The 23856-nt window shown below is 39.0% G+C and overlaps 1 long non-coding RNA gene and 1 pseudogene across 1 annotated transcript in view; both read right to left on the bottom strand.

The window, feature by feature from the left end:
- The window catches only part of LOC141419693 (uncharacterized), a 136175-nt gene that overhangs the window by 99976 nt on the left and 12343 nt on the right, over positions 1-23856 (bottom strand). The window lies entirely within an intron of this gene.
- On the bottom strand, positions 17284-17785 carry LOC109702685 (non-histone chromosomal protein HMG-14 pseudogene; annotated as a pseudogene).

Raw genomic sequence — 23856 nt, 5'->3', positions numbered from 1 at the left:
ACACTTCTCCCAATCTCAACGTCAGACTTCTTGTCATAAATCATTAAGTGTATTTAGTGTCACTCAAACGAATCTATCCCTTTTGGTGAAATCCTGGAGACTTAAAGGACCAGCACAGAACCCTGTTCAAGGGATTTCAGCTGAAAGAACAAGTGGGAACTGAAATGCCATCCACGTTTCTCTCACCAAACCATTACCCTGGCACAGAGATGCACCCCAGATTCTACCTTTATCTGCCCAAAGGCCATTTTATGTGCTAGCAGTGATCAGGATACAAACTTAGCTAAGGTATACTCACATCTCTAAAATGGTAATCAGAAAAGAAGCCTCTGGATAAAGTGCCTAAATGCCATCTTTGGAGTAATGACCTCAGCCCAGTATCAACAATCTCCCCTGCAGTGTTCAAGAAAGTAAGAAAAGTGGTTGTAATAACCACTTCCCTCTTGGGCATCCATGACGATGCCAGTGCTCAAAGAACAGGTGTATGAGGAATGAGTGAAAACGTTTCTGTCATTCATTCCCCCTACAGTATCAGGGTGTTTTATCACACCAGGTGTTGGGTGAGGTAAAGTCCTCAGGAAACTGCTCTCCACAGCACTGTGGCAACCCAGTTCTCTTGCTCAGAGAAAAACATCTTTGCTTGCTTCCTCCTCCTCCTCCTCCACTTCTTCTTTCTCCTATTTTCACTACCTTAATCCCCCTTTACAAGAAAGCAATGAAGCTCCTATTTGAATCTGACTATATACAGTCACTAAGGCCTTTATCTGTACAATCAGAGGGGGGCATGAGTTAAGACTTGAAACTATTCTACCTCAGACACAGAAGGAAATATGACTCTGAGTAGGAGTCTCCACAGGGAATTCTGGAGGTCCTTAAATCTGAAGCCCTTGACCCAGTTTCCCTGAGGCCCTGCATAAAAGGGGGTGTCATTCATGGGGTAGGTGTCACTGCCTGGATCTCTCTTGCCACTGCTGACCTGACAGACCTAAGAATGGGCTTGGGGTCAATTTGCCTGTGGAGCATGCAATGGTTCAAATGGGTTTTAAGTACAGTTAATGTACTGACTACTATTCATCTGGACAGTATTGTACTTCCTATACCACTGTTCTTTATTCTCATCCCTCTGCCTCTCATTGCTGGTTTCTCTACACATCTCTGTCCAATGCTCTCATTCTCCTGCTGCATCTTTCCTCCTTCAAGTAAATGCAATTCATGTCATCTAGTCTGTTCACTCCTTGATTCCTAGAGTCTCATTCTCTTCCAGAATCTAGTTGTAAATCTCTTCCAAGCTCATCTTTCTTCCCAGCTACATACTCCCGGTAACTTTCACCTTGAACTGCAGTTGCTAACCATGTGGAGTCTATCCAAGGATAAGCATTACACACCACCATGTTCTGTTTTGTTCCCTGCTCCCTTCACCTCTGCCACCTATACCAATTCAGGTCATAACTGTTCCATCTACTGGCTTCCCTCTACACACATACACATGCAAAAAACCCCAGACTTAAAGTCTGTAGTACCCACCATGTCTAAAGAAGATCTTGAGTTGTCTTTGCCCTCCTACCTTCATCAACTGTTTAGACAAGTCAATCCACAGATCCACTTTCTCTCTTATGCTCCAGTTCCACATGTCAAAACTTAATGCAGCCCACTCCTTTCCACCTGAGGCATCAAGAGCAAACAAATTGATCTGTTTGAAAGATAGTGGTAAGGTGCCTCTGAGATAATTTGGCTGTCCACTTATGACAATTCCCAGAAGTTGGCCCCTTGCCTCTGCTCCCTGGCCCTGGCCCTGGCCCTGAATGCCTGCTGAGATGGTAACCTGATCATAAAAAATGGGGAGAATGTGCTTAGTATACTTAAATGGTTGTTGCTTAGCCTTTGCTGAGAAATCTGAAAACAAGAAAAGTAGGAAATAAAATAGCCACTACTGTGTCATCACCAGTGTTTGGCCCAATTGATCCAAGTGCTAGTGTCACACAAAAGGAAACTGTTTGTACCCTAACACCTGAATTACCATAAGCCCAGATATCTAGTCCTCGAGAGCCTTGAACTCCTACCTAGAAAACCCTCTAAAAGAGACACTGCTGTCTTTGTAAGGTAAGACTAGTGAAAGAGTTCCCTTCTGCCCTTTCCACTCCAGCTTCCCAGTGCCCATGTGCACACTCATCTTGGAAACTGTGGACGCCATCTTATGTGCTCACCATCTGGAGAGAGCAATATATCAGCATTAAAGTAACAATAAAGTGTCTGGCTTTCAAATTCAGAACTTAAGGTGATAGTCACTGTTTTCAAGGAGCAAGATGACAAAGGCTTGATTTGGAGGACTTGTGATCAATGGAGAGGTAAAAATTAGTTGAGATGTTTTTCCAGAAGTAAAGCCAATAAAACTTGTTGGGCATTGAAGGTTCGGGGTCTGGATAAGCAAAGTAGACTGGACAGAGAAGACCACGCACTCAGTTTTGGACAAATTAAAGGCAGTGAGTGTCCAGGGTACAAAGAATGTTTTCTTGTGCACTTTCACCATAGACAATGACAGATGGAATAGAAAACTCTAGCTTTAGAAGTGTGACACCTTGCAGTCTACACATCCATCTCTGTGGATAATGCTTCTCTTATACACCAGGATGTGTGCTTTAGGCTTGGTGCCTTCACAAGGGAATGAAGAGAGAGCAGAAAGTCTCTTGCATATGACAACAGATAAGTGGGAGAAATTCCAGTGGTAAGGCAAAAGACCTGTGGATTGGAGGTCTGAGAGTCCTCCATTGCAGATCTCTACATGATCAGGAAGATAAGACCTGGAGAGGCGAAGGTATATAACTTAGGGAGTGCCACTGCTAGGCTTAATATGTGGACTAGTTTGCTGTGTCTCAGCTATATTAGACTTAACACAAAGGTCTCAAGTGTCTAGATCTGGCTAACACCTGAAATTTGGTCTCAGATGGACATAATATCTTGTCATGACCCTGGCCAAAACCTTTTAAACCATAGTCTCATTAGCAAAGCTTTTGATTTAACAGAGAAGTCACTAGGCATCAGTAAATGCCACAGCGCTTCTCAGAAAAGAAAGCCATCAACTTTTCTAGGTTTTCCCTTCCCCTGTACACAAATGGATGTGTCCAATAATAGGTGTACATACTCTATCCATCCCTCCTCCCTTCCATAGGTGAGGAAACCAGAAGCACAGCAATGATGTAAACGCCTTCTCCCCCACCCATGCTTTTATCCAGGAGGTAGGACACTCAAATCTGGTGCATAATGAGGGGCAAGTATTCTGAGAAGTAGAGATTCCTCTCTACTGGGAACGTCAAAAAGTGCATTACTTCATCCCTCTAAAGAGCTCCTCCAAGCAATCGTCAAAGAAAGAGCTCTCCAGGTTAGTGGGATCCTACTTCCAGGAGCACCTGATTCATCTAGGAAAAGTAATCTTCCATCATCAATTGGACTATGCTCTCAGTTCAAAGTCACATATTCCTGCCTAGTCTGGGACTGCACATTTCATTGTAACATCCATATCAACCTTGTTTTTATACAGCTCTGTTTCCAGGATTGGGCATATGACATATGATAGCAGAGAGTCATGACCTTCACTCTATGAAGCTATTTGAGGTTCAGGGCTGTCTTCACAAAGACATATCTTCTGGAACTGGCATTTCTTTCACTAATCATGTTCTTTCAGCCTACAAGTATCTTTGGTGAATACATGCAAGTACCCAGAGGTGGCGCTACAGAGAACTGGCTTTTCAAATATTTCAGGTGTACTCACCCAAGACATATGAGAACATTAGTAGTGCCATTTACCTCCAAATTCAGTTGTGAATAAGAAGGGGTCCTGAACATCACTGGGACTCTCAGAAACTTTCACATGCTTACCAAAATCTCTAGTCCTTCCTGTCCTACAATCTCTCTCTCTCTCTCTCTCTCTCTCTCTCTCTCTGTGTGTGTGTGTGTGTGTGTGTGTGTGTGTGTGTGTGTGTGTATGTGTGTGCTCACCAGTCTCTTATGGGACTGCAGAAACTGCAGAAACTGCAAGACTGTCTGCTGGAACCTTGTCCAATTACCCTTTTTTTTTGTTTTCAGTACACTTTCACTTCTGGTTTGCCATGTAAAAGCTTATTGTTGATTATCTTTAATCATAAAATGCCATTTTGTATAATTCTAAAGTGTGTGCATGAATTTTTCCCAAATTAAATCAATGCATTTCCACTTGTTTCCATACACACTTTGCTCCTGCACCAATGCTCAGGATCTATGGACACAGCAAATATATATTTCTGCTTGGTCTATATGTAAATAGCTCACTGATTAATATCTTCACATTAGCTAATTCAAACAAACTTGAAATCAAACAGAAAAACCCTTCACATATTTTACAAGGGTAAATACAAAAATACACCTGTCTCAGGCTACAGTTATTTAGCCATAAATCCTACTGTCTCCTCTCTGATGAAGTTGAGCCAAACATTCCTCACTACTACTCAGATCCTTGGGCCTCCAGTAAATCTGAGTGCATTGTTACTACAGGGTAAGGATGGAATTTGGAGGAGAATCACTAATGGGTTTTATGGCAAGGCCCTGGACCAGCATGAGAACTTTGCCAGTAAGACAGAAATTGAGCTCCAGGAGCCTGAAAATTGGGCCAAGGGATTCTAGCTCAAGTTTAAATCTCCAGAACAAAGTTCAGAGAACTGATAGGGTAGCTTCACCAACTACGGTCAGCCCCAAGATATGACCCCATCTCATAACCAGGAGATGCAAAATTTAAGAAGGGTTCTTGTCTTTACAAAAGGGGAGAAATAAGCAGAGGCAAGTACATAGTCTCAAAGCCCTTTGAAAAACAGGCCACTCCAATGCTCCAGTATTCTAGCCCCCATCATGTAGAAAGGCATGGCATTTTGACTTGTTGACATAAAAGAAATGAAAACTAGCAATTGTGAAATAAGAAAATGGTTTATTCTAAGTCAACTAGGAAGACCACATCCTGAGTTTGAACACAAACTCAAAGTAATATGAGGTCCCAACGTACCTTGTTCCCAAGGACATGGTTCCCTCTGTAAAGGGATGGCAAAAGCCTGTTATAGCCCCAAGAAGAAAGTAGGTGGGGTCATCAACTTTGGCAAACTACAAAAAGGTGGGAAAATCCTCCACAAAACTTAAGTGCCAGCTCCTTCCCAGCCTCAAGATTTAAATAGAGGTGGAAGGTCCTCAAACCTGACATACATTGCAAAATTCCATTCATTAATTACAAAAAATGCTAAGCTAGACACAGAGGGTGATGTTAATTGGTTGTCAAAGGGACCTAAACAACCCAATACAGGTTCTTAACTTATAACACTTCATATCTCCACAAGGTCACAGTGCTGTAATCAATGAAATTTAAACAATCTAGAAGTTCAAATGTAGCCTTTTTGAAGCAACTTCAGCTCACAGACTGAGCTTCTATCTTTCCACTACTCCAAACACTGCCCTGTGGAACATAATAATCTCAGAGGATGAGGAAATGTCTCCACTCAATCCTCTAATCCTTATCTCAGCCCTGTGGTGAAGCAAATTGAAAAAGCAGCTTCTCCACAGTTCATGAGTGAAATGTGAAATCAAAAATTACAACTCAGTCATGTTCACCAGTGCTGGACCTCCTAAGGCATGCCAGTTAGGAGTTGAAATAAAAATGGATTTCAAGTTCATTCTTTAACTGGAATATTCAAACAAAAACATGCTCCCCTCTCCCTTTCTTCAATATTTGGTGAAAGTAGTTGAGATTGCCTGTACCATGCATGTGCAAGTCTTCAGTTACTTAAAACTACCAGGAGTAACTGAGTGTTTTTCACGGTTAAAGATTTTAACTCTTTATTAACTCCTCCTTTTTTAATCATTTTAGAGTCACACATTTTTAAAATCTGCATTTTAGAGTCACACATTTTTAAAATCTGTGTCCCATACTTCCTTGACCTTTAAATCAGAAGAGGACCATCACACATTCTTTTTCCTTCTTTTCTCCTTCTTTTTCCATTCTACATTAATGCAAGAGAAGGAAAGATGAGTGGGAATAACTACATATCACTGACCATTACAGTTAAGATTGGATCAGTTGAACCCACGACAACTACTATCAATCCTGCGCCCATGGTCCCTGGTCATCCAGGCATCCTTGTAGTGACAACCTTTGCTTGCCAAAAGTAGAAAGGCCATTTTAGGTCACTTTTCTGAAACACCTGAATTATACAGTGAGCAATCTAAGGCTGAGAGAAGGCAGAAGGATTGGATCAAGGTTGTTTAGTGGCAGAAGCCAAAATTAGGACCCTATTTCCAGGTTTGCCCATTTCCATAACATTTTTCAATGAAAGTCATATTTGACTGGTATTTCAGGCAACCACCACCAGATGGGAGTAGTTTTATTTGAACACAAGTTATTTCCAGCACTCTGGAATCAAATTCCACAATCAGCCCCTTAAGCAAAGCAGGTCTGAAGCCCAAAAGTTTGATCCTAGGTGCCTATAATTCTGGACATTGTCAAAAACCAGATGACAATGATGAATTCATTTCCAAAGCTTATATCACAGACTCACATGGTTAATGGCCGCAAAGGCAAAAAGAAATATTAAAATGCCACTATAACCTGTGTATGCTGAGCTTCTGCCTAGTTAAGTTATGAAATTAAAAATACATTTAAAAACTAGGCATGTTGGCACATGCCTGTTATCCCAGAAATAGTGGGAAGCATAAAATAGTAGGATTGTACTCCAGTCCAGCCTGGGCAAAAACAAAGACCCTATCTCCAAAATAAACTAGAGCAAAAAGGGCTCAAGCAGTAGAGCACCTACCTACTAAGCACAAATACCTGAGTTCAACCCCAGTACCACCAAAAAAACCCCAAAAAAACTAAACAAAAAAAGTAAGTGATAGCCTGAATAAAAATATCCAAGAGTATCCAAATTGAATAGACAAGTCTGAGTATTGGCTTATGGTGTAGGATAAGAAAATTGACTTAGAAGTTAGCCCATCTATGTTCTGACCTCACTCTTCTATATGACAATGAGTATTACAGTTTGGCTAGAGTGTTAGGTGAATTAGGAGGTCATATAAGAAATTTAAAAAGAGACTAGATAGTAGGAACCATCTGACCTAGTCAGGGCCAAACACTCAGTGCACAATAAATGCTAATTGAGTGAATTAATGAAGCAAGAAAGGCAGTTTGGGAATCTGATCGTCCAAACTAAAGAATATGATTTCACCAGGCACCAGTGGCTCATGCCTGTAATCCTAGCTACTCAGGAGGCAGAGATCAGAAGGTCATGGTTCAAAGTCAGCCCAGTCAAATAATTAGCAGGACCCTATCTCAAAAATATCCAACACAAAATAGGCCTGGCAGAGTGGCTCAAGTGGTAGAACATCTACCTAGCTAGCATGAGGCCCTGAGTTCAAACCCAAGTGCCACCAAAAGAAAAAATAAATTTTATTTCTACTTTAGAGCCAACACTAAATTTTTCAATGATTTAAGTGAGAAATGACACAATCAGAGTGTGCCTTAGGAAGAAACTTTAGTCACTTCATGATGAAAGAGTTGGAAATAAGGGAGACTAGGGAAAAGAAGATTAGTTAGGGGATTGTTGCACACCTCTACTTCTAGTAGGAACAGACTAGGTAATTTGGACTTATCTCAGTGAGTAAACTAAAGTACCAGATGAACTAAAAAGCAAATCTTTATTAAAAACTAAGAAGTGATGACCCTAAACTAGATGAGAAGAACAGAGGCAGAAAAGCCCAGCATTCAAAGCCACTTTTGCCTAATGGCATATACTGAATCCAGAAGAAAGAGCTGTGAAACTGATCTATAGTTTGCCCTCATGGGCAAAAGGGACAGAAGTTGAAGACCAAGGTCCAATCATATAAGTTCCCCAGCTATGTTCAGCCTAGACAAGGAGTAGCTACTGATTTGGAATAACAGTAAATCAGAAGTATCAGGTCCTTGCATGAATTTATAACCTAACTACCTGTCAACTAATTGGTCCAAGGACCCTCAGGCATTGAACTTGATTAAAGAGGTCTCTAAGGACTGCTGGAGTGGCTCAAATGGTAAAATGTTTGCCTAGAAAGTGTGAGGCCCTGATTTCAAACCCCAGTACCACAAAAATAAAAGAAGTGGTCTTTAACTGGTAGTGTCCACAGATATTTGTCAAAAACAAATGAAACTACTCTATTAGCAGAAAGATTCTGTTTTCCTGGGTTGAGATTAGTCGCAAAAATAAGTTTAGAGGAGAGGATCCAAGATGGCGACTAGAGGGAGGAAGCAGACAGTGTGAGCTCCGTAAATCAAAAATCTTGCTGAGACACAGGAGCCACACTTGGCAGAAAAAAAACCACCAAGAAGAAGCAAAACTCTGACACTCCGAATCCCCAGCTCATACAAAGCTTCTCCACACCATGTTACACTGAGAAAACAGGAGGGCTCCTGCTCTGCCAGACACTGGCTCCAAACCTGCTTGGGAGACGAAGACCAACAAGTGAGCAAATAAGAAGCATGTGGTATTCCCACTGCCACCCCTGGGATAAACCAGCATAGCCCCCTGGACAGACTGACCCATGCCCCACAAAAAAAAACTGAATAATAAACAAGGAACTGAAAAGGACATGCAGCAGAGAGGGTGGGGTGCTCTGAGTGCACCAGAGAAGGGGGAGAGGCAAGGAGCTGCTCTCTGCATGAACTTTCAGTAAACTAAGCCTGGAAAAGTAGCTATCCAACAAGTCACTGCCTTGGAGAAGGGGGAAGGGGCAGCTCTCCATGTGAACTTTGAGTAAACAAAGCCTGTAAAAGTAGCCAGCTGACAGTAGGTGGCTAATGAACTGCTGCCTGAAATAGGACACATAACACTTCACAAAGCTCATCTCCTGACCCAACCACCTAGAGAGACTACAACAGAGCTACTGCTTAAATACCAACACCAGGACTGGATGCTGAAGGGGTAACACCAGAACTACTAAGACTGAAATTCTATTGTTCCTGAACCTGGAATTTTTTTTCTCTTTCTCTCTAATTGCTTGTTGGGTTCACTGTTTGTTATTTCACCATCTCTCCCTGTTGATTTCTTTGGTTCTCTATTTTTTTTCTCTTTCTCTCTGATTGTCTTGTTCACTATTTGTTAGTTCACCATTCTTCCCAGTTGATTTCTTTGGTTCTCTATTTTTTTTTCTTTTCCTTCTTTTTTTTTTCTCTTTCTTTCTTAGTTTCATTAGTTTTACTATTGTAAGTTAGCTAATATTAAATTACACAGATAAAAGGGACAGAAACAGCACCAAGTGGAATGAGGGGAAGACAAAAAAAGGGATGGAAACCATTCTCTCCCTTAAAATAAATTAGTACAGGATTCAGAGAGAAATGAACAAAATGGATACCCAGTTCCAGACTCCAACAAAACAAAGATAGACTATCCTAAGGAACCCAATGAAGCCCACAAGAACATTCTGAAAGAAGAAATCCTTCAAGAGCTCACTGAGAATTTCATGGAGATGTTACTAGACAAGGTCAACCAAAAGATACAGGAGGCACTCAAGAAATTCCAAGACAAGAAAAATAAAGAATATAAGAAGACATAAAAAGAAATAAATGAACTCATAGGAGCCCTAAATAAATACCAAAGTGAAACAGAGAACACCATAAATAGAGAGAGAAATGAATTAAGCACGAAAATTGACAATATTAAAGAGGAAGTGACCCATGATATGGAAAACCTCAGAAAAAAGAATGAAACAGAAATACAAATCACAATGGAAGGCCACTCTAGCAGAATAGAACAAGCAGAAGACACAATCTCAGAACTTGAAGATGAAATGGCAATTAAAGGAAAAACCGAAGAACTGTTACTCAAACAACTCAAAACCTGTGAAAGGAATATGCCAAAACTCATCAACACCATCAAAAGACCAAACCTGAGAATCATGGGCATTGGTGCAAGCAAAAGGAATTTGCAATGTATTCAACAAAATAATAACAGAAACTATGCACATTCAGGTACAGAAAGCCTCCAGGACACCAAACAGACTTCATCAAAATAGAACTACCCCACAACATATTATCATTAAAACAACAAGCACAGAGAACAGAGAAAGAACATGGAAAGGTGTAAGAGAGAAAAAACAAATAACATACAAAGGTAAACCCATCAAAGTCACAGCAGACTTCTCAAGAGAAACGTTAAAAGCAAGAAGAGCTTGGGGTGAGATCTTCTGGACACTGAATGAAAATAACTTCAACCCGAGGATACTCTACCCTGTGAAACTATCATTCAAAATAGATGGCACAATAAAAGTCTTCAATGATAAGCAGAAACTAAAACAATATATGACCACCAAGACACCACTACAAAAGATTCTTCAAGGAATTCTGCACACAGAAAATGAAAGCAAACAAAACCATAAAAGGACAGGCAGTACCAAACCATAGGAGAAGAAAAGACAAGAAAGTAGAGAATAACATTGATTCAGCTGCACACAATCAAACCCTTAAACAATAAAGACAACTAAATGACAGGAATCATCACATGCCTATCAATACTAACACTGAATGATAACAGACTTAACTCCCCCATCAAAAAGACACCATTTGGCAAACTGGATTGAAAAGGAAGATCTAACAATCTGTTGCTCACAGGAGACCCATCTCATCAACAGAAACATGCACTAACTTAGGGTGAAAGGCTAGAAGAAGATTTACCAAGCCAATGGTCCCCCAAAACAGGCAGGAGTAGCAATACTTATCTTGAACAAAGTAGACTTCAAACCTACATTGACTAAATAAGATAAAGAAGGACATTCCAAGCAATGCAAGTAAACTCCCTGTATAGCTATCCTTATCTCAAATAGCAAAAACCCTTGGTCTTTCCTATTATTTCATATATTCTTTCTTCAACAAAATTAGAGATAAGGGAAAATAGTTTCTGCCTGGTAGCAAGGGGGCGGGGGGAAGAGGGGAGAAATGACCCAAACATTGTATGCACATATGAATAAAAAAAAAAAAGGACATTCCATACTAATAAAAGGGGAAATACACCAAAAGGAAATAACAATTATCAACCTATATGCACCCAGTGTCAATGCACCCAATTTCATCAAACATACTCTGAAGGACATAAAAACATATATAAATGCCAACAATGGTAGTGGGAGACTTTAACACCCTCCCATCACCAATAGATAGGGCATCCAAACAAAAAATCAATAAAGAAATCCTAAATCTAAACCACACCATAGATCAAATGGACCTAGCTGATGTCTACAGAATATTTCATCCAACTTCTGCACAATATACATTCTTCTCAGCAGCCCTTGGAACCGTCTCCAAAATTGATCATATCATAGGGCACAAAGCAAGTCTCAGTAAATATAAGAAAATAGAAATAATTCCATGCATTCTATCTGTTCACAATGCATTAAAACTACATTGAGAACCTACAGTCTAATAAATTTGAAAATATTGAAGAAATGGACAGATTTTTAGATATTTATGACCATTCAAAATTGAACCAAGAGGACATTAATCACCCAAATAGATCTATAACACAAAATGAAATTGAAGCAGCAATAAAGAGTCTTCCAAAAAAGAAAAGGCCAGGACCTGATGGATTCTCAGCTGAATTCTATCAGATCTTTAAAGAAGAACTAATACAAACCCTCTTTAAACTGTTCCATGAAACAGAAAGTGAAGGAAAACTGCCTAACTCATTTTATGTAGCCAGTATTACACAGATCCCCAAAACAGACAAAGAAACCTCCAAAAAAAAGAACTATAGGCCAATCTCCTTAATGAACATCGATGAAAAAATCCTCAATAAAATAATGGCAAATCAAATCCAACAACACATCAGAAAATTTATTCACCACAATCAAGTCAGCTTCATCCTAGGGATGCAGGGGTGGTTCAAATATGTAAACCTATAAATGTAATATGGCACATAAATAGAAGCAAAGACAAAAAGCAATTGATCATCTGAATAGATGCAGAAAAAGCCTTTGACAAGATCCAACACCATTTCATGATAAAAGCTCTAAGAAAACTAGGAATAGAAGGAAAGTACCTCAACATTATAAAAGCTATATATGACAAAAGTACAGCCAACATCATACTTAACAGTGAAAAACTGAAACCATTTCCCCTAAAATCAGGAACAAGACAAGAATGCCCACTCTCCCCTCTCCTATTCAACATAGTACTGGAATTCCTAGCCAGAGCAATTAAGCAAGAAGAAGAAGTAAAAGGAATACAAATAGGTAAAGAAACTGTCAAAATATCCCTATTTGCAGATGATATGATCCTATACCTTAAAGACCCAAAAAACTTTACCCAAACACTCCTAGACACCACAAACAGATACAGCAAGGTGGCAGGATACAAAATTAACTTACAAAAATCAATAGCTTTTCTATACACCAATAACGAACAAACTGAGAAAGAATATATGGAAATAATTCCATTTACAATAGCCTCAAAAAAATCAAACACCTAGGAGTAAACTTAACAAAGGATGTGAATGACCTCTACAAGGAGAATTACAAACCCCTGAAGAAGGAGATTCAGAAAGAATACAGAAGGTGGAAACATCTCCGGTGCTCATGGATTGGTAGAATCAACATAGCAAAAATGGCTATACTACCAAAAGTAATCTACATGTTTAATGTAATTCCCATCAAAATCCCAATGATATTCATCACAGAGATTGAAAAATCTACCCTAAAGTTCATTTGGAAACACAAGAGACCACGAATAGCAAAGGCAATACTCAGCAAAAAGAGCAATGCTGGAGGTATCACAATACCTGACTTCAAACTATATTACAAAGCAATAGCAATAAAAACAGCATGGTACTGGCACAAAAACAGACATGAAGACCAGTGGAACAGAATAGAGGACCCAGATATGAACCCACACAACTATACCCATCTCATTTTTGACAAAGGTGCCAAAAATATACAATGGAGAAAAGACAGCCTCTTCAACAAATGTTGCTGGGAAAAGTGGTTACCCGTCTGCAAGAAACTGAAACTAGATCCATATTTATCACCCTGTACTAGTATCAATTCAGAATGGATGAAGGACCTAAATATCAGATCTGAAACTCTGAAGTTACTACAGGAAGGAACAGGAAACACTCTGGAACAAATAGGTATAGGCAAAGACTTCCTCAATAGAATTCCAGCAGCCCAGCAAGTAAGAGAAAGGATGAATAAATGGGACTTCATAAAATTAAAAAGCTTCTGCACAACAAAAGAAATGGTCTCTAAACTGGAGAGACCACCCACAGCGTGGGAGAAAATATTTGCCAGCTATACATCGGACAAAGGACTGATAACCAGAAGATACAGGGAACTCAAAAACCTAAACTCTCCCAAAATCAATGAACCAGTAAAGAAATGGGCAAGTGAACTAAACAGAACTTTCTCAAAAGAAGAAAGTCAAATGACGATAAAACACATGAAAAAATGATCACCATCTCTCGCCATAAAGGAAATACAAATCAAAACCACAGTAAGATTCCACCTCACTCACCCATTAGAATACCCATCATCAAAAACACCACGAACAACAGGTGTTGGTGAGGATGTGGGGAAAAAGGAACCCTCATACACTGCTAGTGGGAATGCAAGCTAGTGTAACCACCCTGGTATGGGAACAACCAAGATGCCCCACTACTGATGAATGGATCAAGAAAATGTGGTACTTGTACACAATGGAATTTTACTCAGCCATGAAGAAGAATGAAATCTTATCATTTGCAAGTAAATGGATGCAACTGGAGAACACCATTCTGAGTGAGGTTAGCCAGGGTCAGAAGACCAAAATTGTGTGTTCTCCCTCATATGCGGACTTTAGATGTAGGGCAAATGCAGCAATGTAGTTGGACTTGGGTCACATGATAAGGGGAGAGCACATACGGGAGGTATGGGGATAGGTAAGAAATACAAAATATGAAAGTGTTTGATGTCCCCACTCCAGAGGAACTAATACAGAAACCTTAAAATGACAGAAGTCAATATGAGAAGGGGATCAGGAACTAGTGAAAAGGTCAGTTAGAGATGAATCAACTTGGGATGTAACACATTTGTACATGGAAGCAATGCTAGGAATCTCTCTGTATAGCTATCCTTAACTCAACTAGCAAAAATGCTTTGTCTTTCTTATTATTGCTTATGTCTTCTCTTCAACAAAATTAGAGATAAGGACAGAACAGGTTCTGCTTGAAAGAGAGGGAGGGTGGGGGAGAGGGAAAGGGCGAGGGATGGGGAGAGAAATGGCCCAAACAATGTATGCACATGTGAATAAATGATTAAAAAATAAGTTTATAATAATGTAGTCAAAAATAACTAGACACATAGGGAAAAATACATTTTACTTGATAACCAGGAGGGGAATATACATTGAAAAAATTCATAAGGACTTCAGATATCAAAATTATGATATATACTATGGTTTTCTGTAGTTCAAAAATAAAAGCTAAGATTCACATCTTCAGGGAAAAAATTAACGACATATCAATTTGAAAAATGGTCAAATAAGATTTCTGGAACTAAAGATAAGGACAATTGAGTTTAGTGGGTGCATTTAATAGACATCTAATGTTAAATAATTATGAGTGTAATGGAGATAATTAACTTCCACTTAAGAGAGAGGAACATAGGATAGAAGAAATCACTCATAATTTTGCCAGGATAAATAAATCATATAGAAGATAGAAAAACATAGACTAAGAGACACAATGAAGAGAACGAGAACATCTAACATACATTTAAGGTCCAGAAAAAAAAGAGAGAGAAATATGGAAGAAAATGGTCAAAATTTTTCTAGAACAAATGAAAAGCCACATATTCTAGAAACCCAGTGAATCTTAGGCAGGATTGGTAAAAAGAAATCCACTCCTACACACATTATAGTGAAATTTCAGAAAAACAAAGGGAAAGAATACAATGATAGTGATCCAAATTTGAGGTAATAAAGTTTTGACCTTGGTCAAGAGCAAGATGGATTAAGATGGGATGGATTGTTAGACATTGACCTTTATAATGTCTTTTACTCAAACTTTCTATGAAAGTTAATTTTATAAGAATATTATACATTATTTCTAATTAAGAAAATGTATTTTTTAATAAGTCAGTTTATTTGAGCAACCTGGCAGCTAGAAGCTATTCTTAATTGCCTTTGTCACACATGGAAAGCCATGGTCCTACAAGTATGTGTCTGTCATCTCATGGACTATGAAAGAGGTAATTTCCATAGGATTGAAATGCTAGCTGCAATTGAATTCTAAGGCTAAAAACATTTGTCAATGTGCTCCTATGTGACTTTCTAAGAGAAAATACAATAAAAGTGAATCTATAGAAATTCTTCCTCTGCTTACTGCCAAACTCTTCCGCAGTGCCTAAGGAAAAATACATCCCAGAGTTCTTATTGCACCCTTCAGGCTTGACCATGTGTACTCACTTACTGAGCTGCCTATGTTTGGCTGCCATACAATTCCTGCAGGGGTTTATATTTGGAATAGAGCTAAAAATGCAACAGTCTATCTTTTGAGGGAATGAGTTCTTCACTTTGTTACTAAAGACATTTGTTCAAAGACTGAAAGGCCACTTCTCAGAAATATGATAGAAGAAACCCCCCCCCTCCATATTATGTTATTTCAGGGATGCTATGGTTCCCTGAATTTCTGGAATTTCCTGATAGCAATCTTAGCCAAAAGTAGCTGTCTATGATTTTCCAAGGACAATTTCAAGTGCTTTTTCTCAAAATATGTCAAGTATTTATCTTACTTGAGAGAAAACTACCACATAGACACCAACATCACAGAAAACTATTTCTCCAAGAAAAGCTATTGAATGGGAGGACGGGCTAAACTTCTCTATTCCCTAAAGCCAAGCCAATCAGAAAGCTGTATGACAGTGAAGACATTAATCTCCTTTCAACTATGGCATACAATATTACTAACAGTGTTGACTATGTGTCACAAAGGGAAGGGTTTCTGGACTTCTTTTTTTGCAGAGTTTCTCTTTATTTTCACCAGACATTCACAATTTTTCTAAATAATCAATCTCCCCAAAGCCCATAGAAACCTGTTGTTTAGCCTTTATAGTATCTTTTAGCAATATCTTCTTCTCTTATCATGTAAAGACAGAAACAGGGAAAATCCTCCAGTAAGTCTAAGGTTTTTACCCTAGTGACTTGATATAGTGTACCAGAAAGAGCATTTGACTACAAACCTGAAAATTTGGTGTCACAGCTTCTGAATGGCAGTTTTCTCATCTGAAATTTGAAAGTGATAGCAATGCCCATTTTTGGAATGGAAAAACTCTTACAGAAGGGAATATCTATCTGTCCCAACGTCCTGGTTTTGAGGCTTCACCTCCCATTCTATAAGCCTGATCAGGTTTCTTATAATCTTCACCTGGAAAAGCTGCTTTGGCTACCATGTTTAGCCACTAGGAATCCTCAGCTTTCCTGGTTCAGTTATGAAATGAACCTTTTTATTTATCTACAGTAATTTTTTTCCCTGAATGCAGGCAAGATAGGTTGATACTTACAGAGACATGGGGTTAGTATAGGAAGCAGACTGTTCTCAAGAAGGAGGTTTAGTGCACAATATCATGGCTCTCTACTTCTACACTTACATTTTATTTTTTTTTAATTTTTTTTTCTTTCACAATTGCGATTTTATTGTGCTGAGGATCAGCACACAGACATTTCAATTTGTATACAACTTTTCACACATGTACCAAAAATCCAAAGCCATGTATTGGTTCTTTTTTAAGTTATTCCAGTGACATTCCAGCTTCAAAACTGGAGGCAAATTTTCCTTGAGGACATCACGTACCATATCTTCAAATGCTGATCAGCTGCTACTTAACTTCCACAGAGTCACAATTTTGTGTCACATTCACCACATACTCAAGTTTTCCATCTTTCACAGCACAATAATAGATTAGTAAAACTGGACTGCCACGACCAAATGTTACAGAGTACACACAATTTTGACAGCAACGATCAAGGAGTGGTTTTCTTCAGGAAACAGCTCTACTAGAAAACAACACAGGACTAAAGTTTAAAATATTCAAGACATATTAAATGCACGACCATGACCCAAATTGCCATAATTTAGTACATTTTGTATTGCAGGATATGGAATGTTATGCTGACACGCAGACAGCCAAAGCCTCCGCAATTCAATACCCCACTGTTTTCTGGTTGTACCAAAAAATCCAGCAAGTGATTTCACTTCTTAAAAAAAATCATTTATACTTAAAAAATGGGATGAGGTGGGATTCCCTCCTTTTTAAAAATGTTTCTAGAGCTACTAAAAAAACTTGCATTTACAAAATAGTTGATAAAAATATTCCTCTGGATTGTACAAGAAGGAAGACGGGGAGCACTGGTGAGACGTGGTGTGTGATTTGTCAGCCATGGCTTCTTTCTCTTCTGGGTCGTCAAAAGCTGCACTCTCCTCGTTTTTAGTTTCTCCGTTTTCTGCAGGTAAATCTTCTTTAGCTTCTTGGTTAGCCACTTCAGCTTGTTTTCCCTTTGCTCCCCTTTTTCATTTTGCTTGCACTTTCTTGTCTGAAGACTTCTCCTTCCCCGCTGCCTTTTTGGGCTTCGACTCCACCTTGGCAGGCGCAGGCTTAGCTGACAACCTCACAGACCTCCTCTTGGGCTCTTCCTTCGCCACGCCTTCGGCCGAGCTGACCTTCCTCTTGGGCATGATGGAGGCACAGGGGGGAGCGTGCGACGGTTGGGTCTACACTTACATTTTAGCTGCTACCATCTACTTTCCCCTTTAGCAAGGCTGGTGATGGCTGGCCATTGAGAATTCCCTGCATATGATCCTGGTCCCAGGGGAAGGAAAAGCAAGAGTCCTGTACAAATGGCAAATAGTAGCTTCTGGAGTTTTGCAGGGCACAGTCTGTGTGGCCATATGTGTTACCCTTGGTGAGAAGCACTAACCACTCTCTTTTTTCTTTTAATTTAAATTAGTTTTTAACCTAATATACAAAAGCATAAAATTGTACATTTTTATTGAGTACCACGTGATATTATGATACACACGTACATTGTGTAATATTGTGTAATGTTTAAACTAGATTAAATGTGTCTATCTCCCCAAACATTTATCATTTTAAGGCATGCATTTATTATTCTAAATGTAGATAGCAATTTTACTTGCACCAGTTATCAAAAAGACTGTCATCTTTCCACTTCTTCATGTGGATAGCCAGTTTTCCTAACATCATTTATTGAAGAAACTGTCCTTTCCCTTTTGTGTGTTCTTGGTCACCTTTGTCGAAAATATATTTTCTTTTTTTTAATTGTATTTTTAATCTTTTTTTTATTGTTGTGTTGGGTGGGGGTACATTGTGGCATTTACAAAAGTTCTTACAATATATCAAATATATCATACTTAAATTCACTTCCTCCATCATTCTCCTTCATCCTCCTCCTCCCACCATTCCTGGAATAATTTCAACATGTCTAATTTTTCCATTTACATACATGTGTACACAGTGTTTGCATTATATTCACCCTCCCATGCCCTTTCCCCACCTCCTTCCCCCTCTTACTGATCCCACCCACCCCCAACCAGGCAGTATCTGTTCTGCCCTCCTGTTCCCCAATTTTGTAAAAGGAAAAAATATGTCATTTTTGTTTGTTTAAGATAACTACACAGGGAGTTTTCTTGTGACATTTCCATGCATATATATATATTATAACCCAAATTGGTTCTTCTCTATTTTTATTCATATGTGCATACATTGTTTGGGCTATTTCTCCCCACTGTCCCTCTCCCCCTCCATCCCTCCCCAACCCCTTTCTTCCAGGTAAAACCTGTTCTGCCCTCTTTTCCAATTTTGTTGAAGAGAAAACATAAGCAATAATAAGAAAGATGTAGCACTTTTGCTAGTTTGACATAAGTATAGCTATACAGAGAGATTCCTAGCATTGCTTCCACGCACAAGTGTATTAAAACCTGAATTGATTCATCTCTACCAGACCTCTTCATTACTTCCCAGTCACCTTCCCATGGTGGCCTCTGTCATTTTAAGGTTACTATATTAACTCCTTTACAGTGGACACATCAAACACTTTCAAGTTTTGGGTTTCCTACCTTTCCCTGTTCTTTTTCTCCTCTATTTAGATCTCAAATAAACAACCTAATGCTGCACCTTAAACTCCTAGATAAACAATAACAAGTTAAACCCAAAACTTGCAGGAGCAAAATAACAAAAATAAAGGCTGAAATCAACAAAATAGAGGCCAAAAAAAGAAAAACCAACACACCGAGCTATATTATATATAAAGTCTTAAAATGTGGTGTGTCCTGGGAGATGGGGCACCACTACCTGCCTGTGGGGTCTTTTTTATTTTCTGAAAATCACTCTTGGGACTGCCATCCTTGCTGCTGGGGGCATATGCCCAGCTCCTACATCACCCCAGATGCTGCCTGGGCAGGAGGAAGGGGGCATGGTGCCTGTAATTATTAAAATGAATTCAACTAAAAAATACAAAGAATCAATGATACAAAAAGCTGGTTCTTTGAAAAGATAAATAACATTGACAAACCCATGCATGGTTTCCCAGGAAGAGGGAAAAGACCCAAATTAATAAAATTAGAAGTGAAAAGGGGAGATAACAACAAACACCAAGGAAATCCTGGTAATCATTAGGGGCTACTTTGAAAACATATATTCAAATAAATTAGAAAATCTAGATGAAATGGACAAATTTCTAGACACATATAACCATCCAAAATTGAACAAAGAGGATATTAATCACCTAAACAGATCTGTAACAAGCAATAAAATTGAAGCAGCAATAGAGACTCCCAGAAAAGAAAAGTCCAGGACCTGATGGACTCAATGTTGAATTCTACCAGACCTTTAAAGAAGAACTAATACCAACACTCCTCAAACTTTCCATGAAATAGAAAAGGAAGGAACACTGCCTAACTCATTCTATGAAGCCAGTATTACATTCATCCCAAAACCAGACAAGGACACAGCAAAAAAAGAAAATTACAGGCCAATCTCTTTAGTGAACATAGACACCAAAATTATCAATAAAATAGTGGCAAACCGAATTCAACAGCATATCAAAAAGATCATACACCATGATCAAGTCAATTTCATCCCAGGAATGCAGGGATAGTTCAACACATGCAAATCACTAAATATTTTATAGCATATTAAAAGAAGCAAAGAAAAATTCAACATCTTTTCATGGTAAAAGCTCTGATGAAACTAGGAATAGAAGGAATGTACCTTGACATAATAAAGGCTATATATGAAAATCCTATAACCAACATCATACGAAGTGGGGAAAAACTGAAACTATTTCCTCTAAAGTCAAGAACAAGAAAAAGGTGTCCACTCTCTCCACTCTTATGCAACATAGGCTTGGAATTCCTAGCAAGAGCAATAAGAAGAAGAAATAAAAGAAAGGAAGTAGTCCAACTATCCCTATTTGCAGATGGCATGATCTTATACCTAAAAGGCTCAAAAAACTCCACCAAAAAAACATATTAGACACCATAAACAGCTTCAGCAAAGTAGCAGGATACAAAATCAATTTAGAGAAATCAGTAGCCTTTCTACGTACCAACAGACTGAGAAAGAACATAGGAAAATAATTCCATTCACAATAGCCTCAAAAAAATAAGATACCCAGGAATAAACTTAACAAAAGTTGTGAAAGACCATGAAGAGTCAAGGTAATACTGAGCAAAAAGAGATGCTGGAGTTATCACAATACCAGACTTCAAACTATACTACAGACCCATAGCAATAAAAAGAGCATGGTACTGGCACAAAAACAGATATGAAGACAAGAGGAACAGAATAGAAAGACCAGATATGACTTCACACACTATGCCCACCTGATTTTTGACAAAGACACCCAAACATATTATGGACAAAAGACAGCCTCTTCAACAAATGTTGCTGTGAAAACTAGTTATCTGCCTGTAGAAAACTTAAACTAGATCCATGTGCATCACCCTGTACAAGCATCAACTCAAAGTCAATTAAGGACCTTAATATAAGACCTGAAACTTTTAAGCTAGTGCAGGAAAGAGCAGGGAAGACATTGGAATTAATAAGCATATGTAATGACTTCCTAAATAGAATTCAAATGGCTCAGCAACTAAGAGAAAGGACTGACAAATGGGACTACATGAAATTAAAAACCTTCAGCACAATTAAAGAAATGGTCACCAAATTGAAGAGGCAGCCCACAGAATGGGAGAAAATCTTTGCCAGCTATACATCTGACAAGGGATTGGTAACCAGAATATACAGGGAGCTCAAAACAACTAAACCCCCCAAAAATCAATGATCCAATGAAAAAATGCTCAAGTGAACTGAACAGAGCTTTTTCAAAGGAAGAAGTCCCTCAATATCCCTGGACACAAAGGAAAAGCAAATCAAAATCACTTTAAGATTCTACTTCATTCTTGTTAGACTGACTATCATCAAGAACACAAACAACAGCAAATATTGGTGTGGATGTGGGGAAAAAGGAACCCTTATACACTGCTGGTGAGACTATAGATTAGTACAAACACTATGGAAAACAGTATGGAGGCTCTTCAAAAAACTAAAACTAGACCTGCCATATGATCCAGCAATTCTACTCTTAGGAATATATCCAAAGGAATGTAAGTCAAAATACAATAAAGGCACTTGCACTACAATGTTTATTGCAGCATTATTCACAATAGCTAAGCTATGGAAGCAGCCAAGATGCCCTACTATTGATGAATGGATTAAGAAAATGTGGTATTTATACACAATGGAATTTTATTCAGCCACAAAGAATTAACTTCCTTCCAATAGGCCCCATCTCCTGAGGTTCCACCATATTCCAACAGTACCACAGGCTGGCAACCAAGACTTTAACACACAGGACATCAGGGGACACTCAAGATCCAAACTATAGCATTCCACTCCTTGTCCCCAAAGATTTATGTCTATGTCACAGCAAAAAGGGGTATTTATCCCATCTCCAAGAGCTACCACATTCTTTTTTTTTTTGGCAGTCCTGAGGTTTGAACTCAGGGCCTCACACTTGCTAAAAAGGTGTTCTCCCAGTTGAGCCACACTGCCAATCCTTTTCGTGTGTGTGTGTTGGATGTTTTTGAGATCAGATCTCACAAACTATTTGCCTGGGCTGGCCTGACTCCTGAGTGGCTAGGATTACAGGAGTGAGCCACCAATTCCCAGCCACACTCTTAACCATACCAGCATTGCTGAAATGTCCAATTTAAAAGTCTCCTCTGAAACTCAACTCATACTCAGTTGTGAGCCCCTATAAAAATCTAAAGAACAAGTTACACGCTTCCAACACACAATGGCATAGGGTAAACACTCCCATTCTAAAAGGGAGAAACAAGAAAATAATGAGGAATTGCACCGAAGCAAGGACAAATCCTAGAAGGGCAAACATTAGATCCTATAGGTCCATACCCATCATCTGGGAGACATGATGATGTGATGTGCACTTCAAAGAGCTTGGATAGCCCCAGCCCTAAGGCCATGCTGGTTGCAGCCCACATGGCCTTCCCTGGGCATGTTTTTCATGCTGTTTCAGGCTTTTCTCATAAGCATTGCACATATCTTCTTTCTGGGGTCTCCATTGCAGCTTCAGCCTCACTCTCACAGCTGTCAGGGGTTGCTTGTAAGGACTCTAACACTGCCACACACTGCCTGGCTTCCTAGGCTTTCCTGTGAATTCTCAATGGAAGCCTCTTTGACTCCCTAACTTTTACATATTACATGCCTGCATCATGTGAACAATGCCAAGGCTTGCTGACAGCCTGAGCTATGCTTGGGCCCACTTGAACCATAACAGCCTCTGAGTGCTTTGCCAGCAATGGTTCGCTATGTGGTTCTAGGCAAGCAAGATGTCCCAAGATTTTCTTCTCCAAAGACACTGTCCTGAAAGTCTTTGAATCAATTTATCACTTTTATACCTTTGAGCCTACAATATGTGAAGTTTTGCCAAGTTTTGAGATGCCTTCAAGGTATTTTTTCTTATTGTCCAGTGCAAAGCACTTGGCTTAAGATTTTTTGTGGATTTGTTTGTCACAATGCCTCACTATGTGACCCAATCCTCTTGCCTCAGCCTTGAAGTGCCTGGCTTGAACACTTAGTTTCTTCTTAACAGTACTAGAAACTACAGCATCATCTCTTCAGCCACATCTTCATATGAGTTTCTTTGTTTGCCAAACTGAAAGTTTTCTAAATCTATCCATTCTGCTCCTCTTTCTCTTGATTCCTACTGTAAACCTGGCTAAAAGTAGCCAGTAATACTTATGCCAATGTCTGAGTGCTTTCTGCCTTGAAATTTCCTCTGGCACATAAATTAGATCACCATCTATAAGCTCAATCTCCCCAAAAGTCTCAGAGAATAGATAAAATATATCCAAATCCTTTGCCCCAGTGCAATATGAGTGTCCTATAGTTCAGTTTCAGATAAAATCTTTATGTCCATCTGAAACGTCATTAGCATTGTTTCTGTTGTCCACATCCCTATAAGAATTCCAATGACTGGAATTAAAAGGTGAGTCATGAACCTATCTAAATGAGGATTATTCTAGGTATAGGGAATGACTTAAATACCAGGCCCTGATGCAGGATGGGTCCTTGGTGTATTTGAGGAACAGCAAAGGGCAAGTAGAGCTTCAGTGAAGTGATTCAAGGTAGATTGGAAGGAAATTATGATCTTGACATTTATCATAAGTGGCATGGGAATGTTTTGATCAAGAAGATACAGTAGGATATAGGATACAGTTTCCAGTTTTAAAAAACTTCTTTTGTTTTCAGTATAGACCA

This window comes from Castor canadensis, chromosome X (genome assembly GCF_047511655.1).
Source record: "Castor canadensis chromosome X, mCasCan1.hap1v2, whole genome shotgun sequence".
NCBI classification, from domain to species: Eukaryota; Metazoa; Chordata; class Mammalia; order Rodentia; family Castoridae; genus Castor; species Castor canadensis.
Note: the sequence above shows the minus strand (reverse complement) of the source record. Positions and strands in the feature narration are given on the sequence as shown.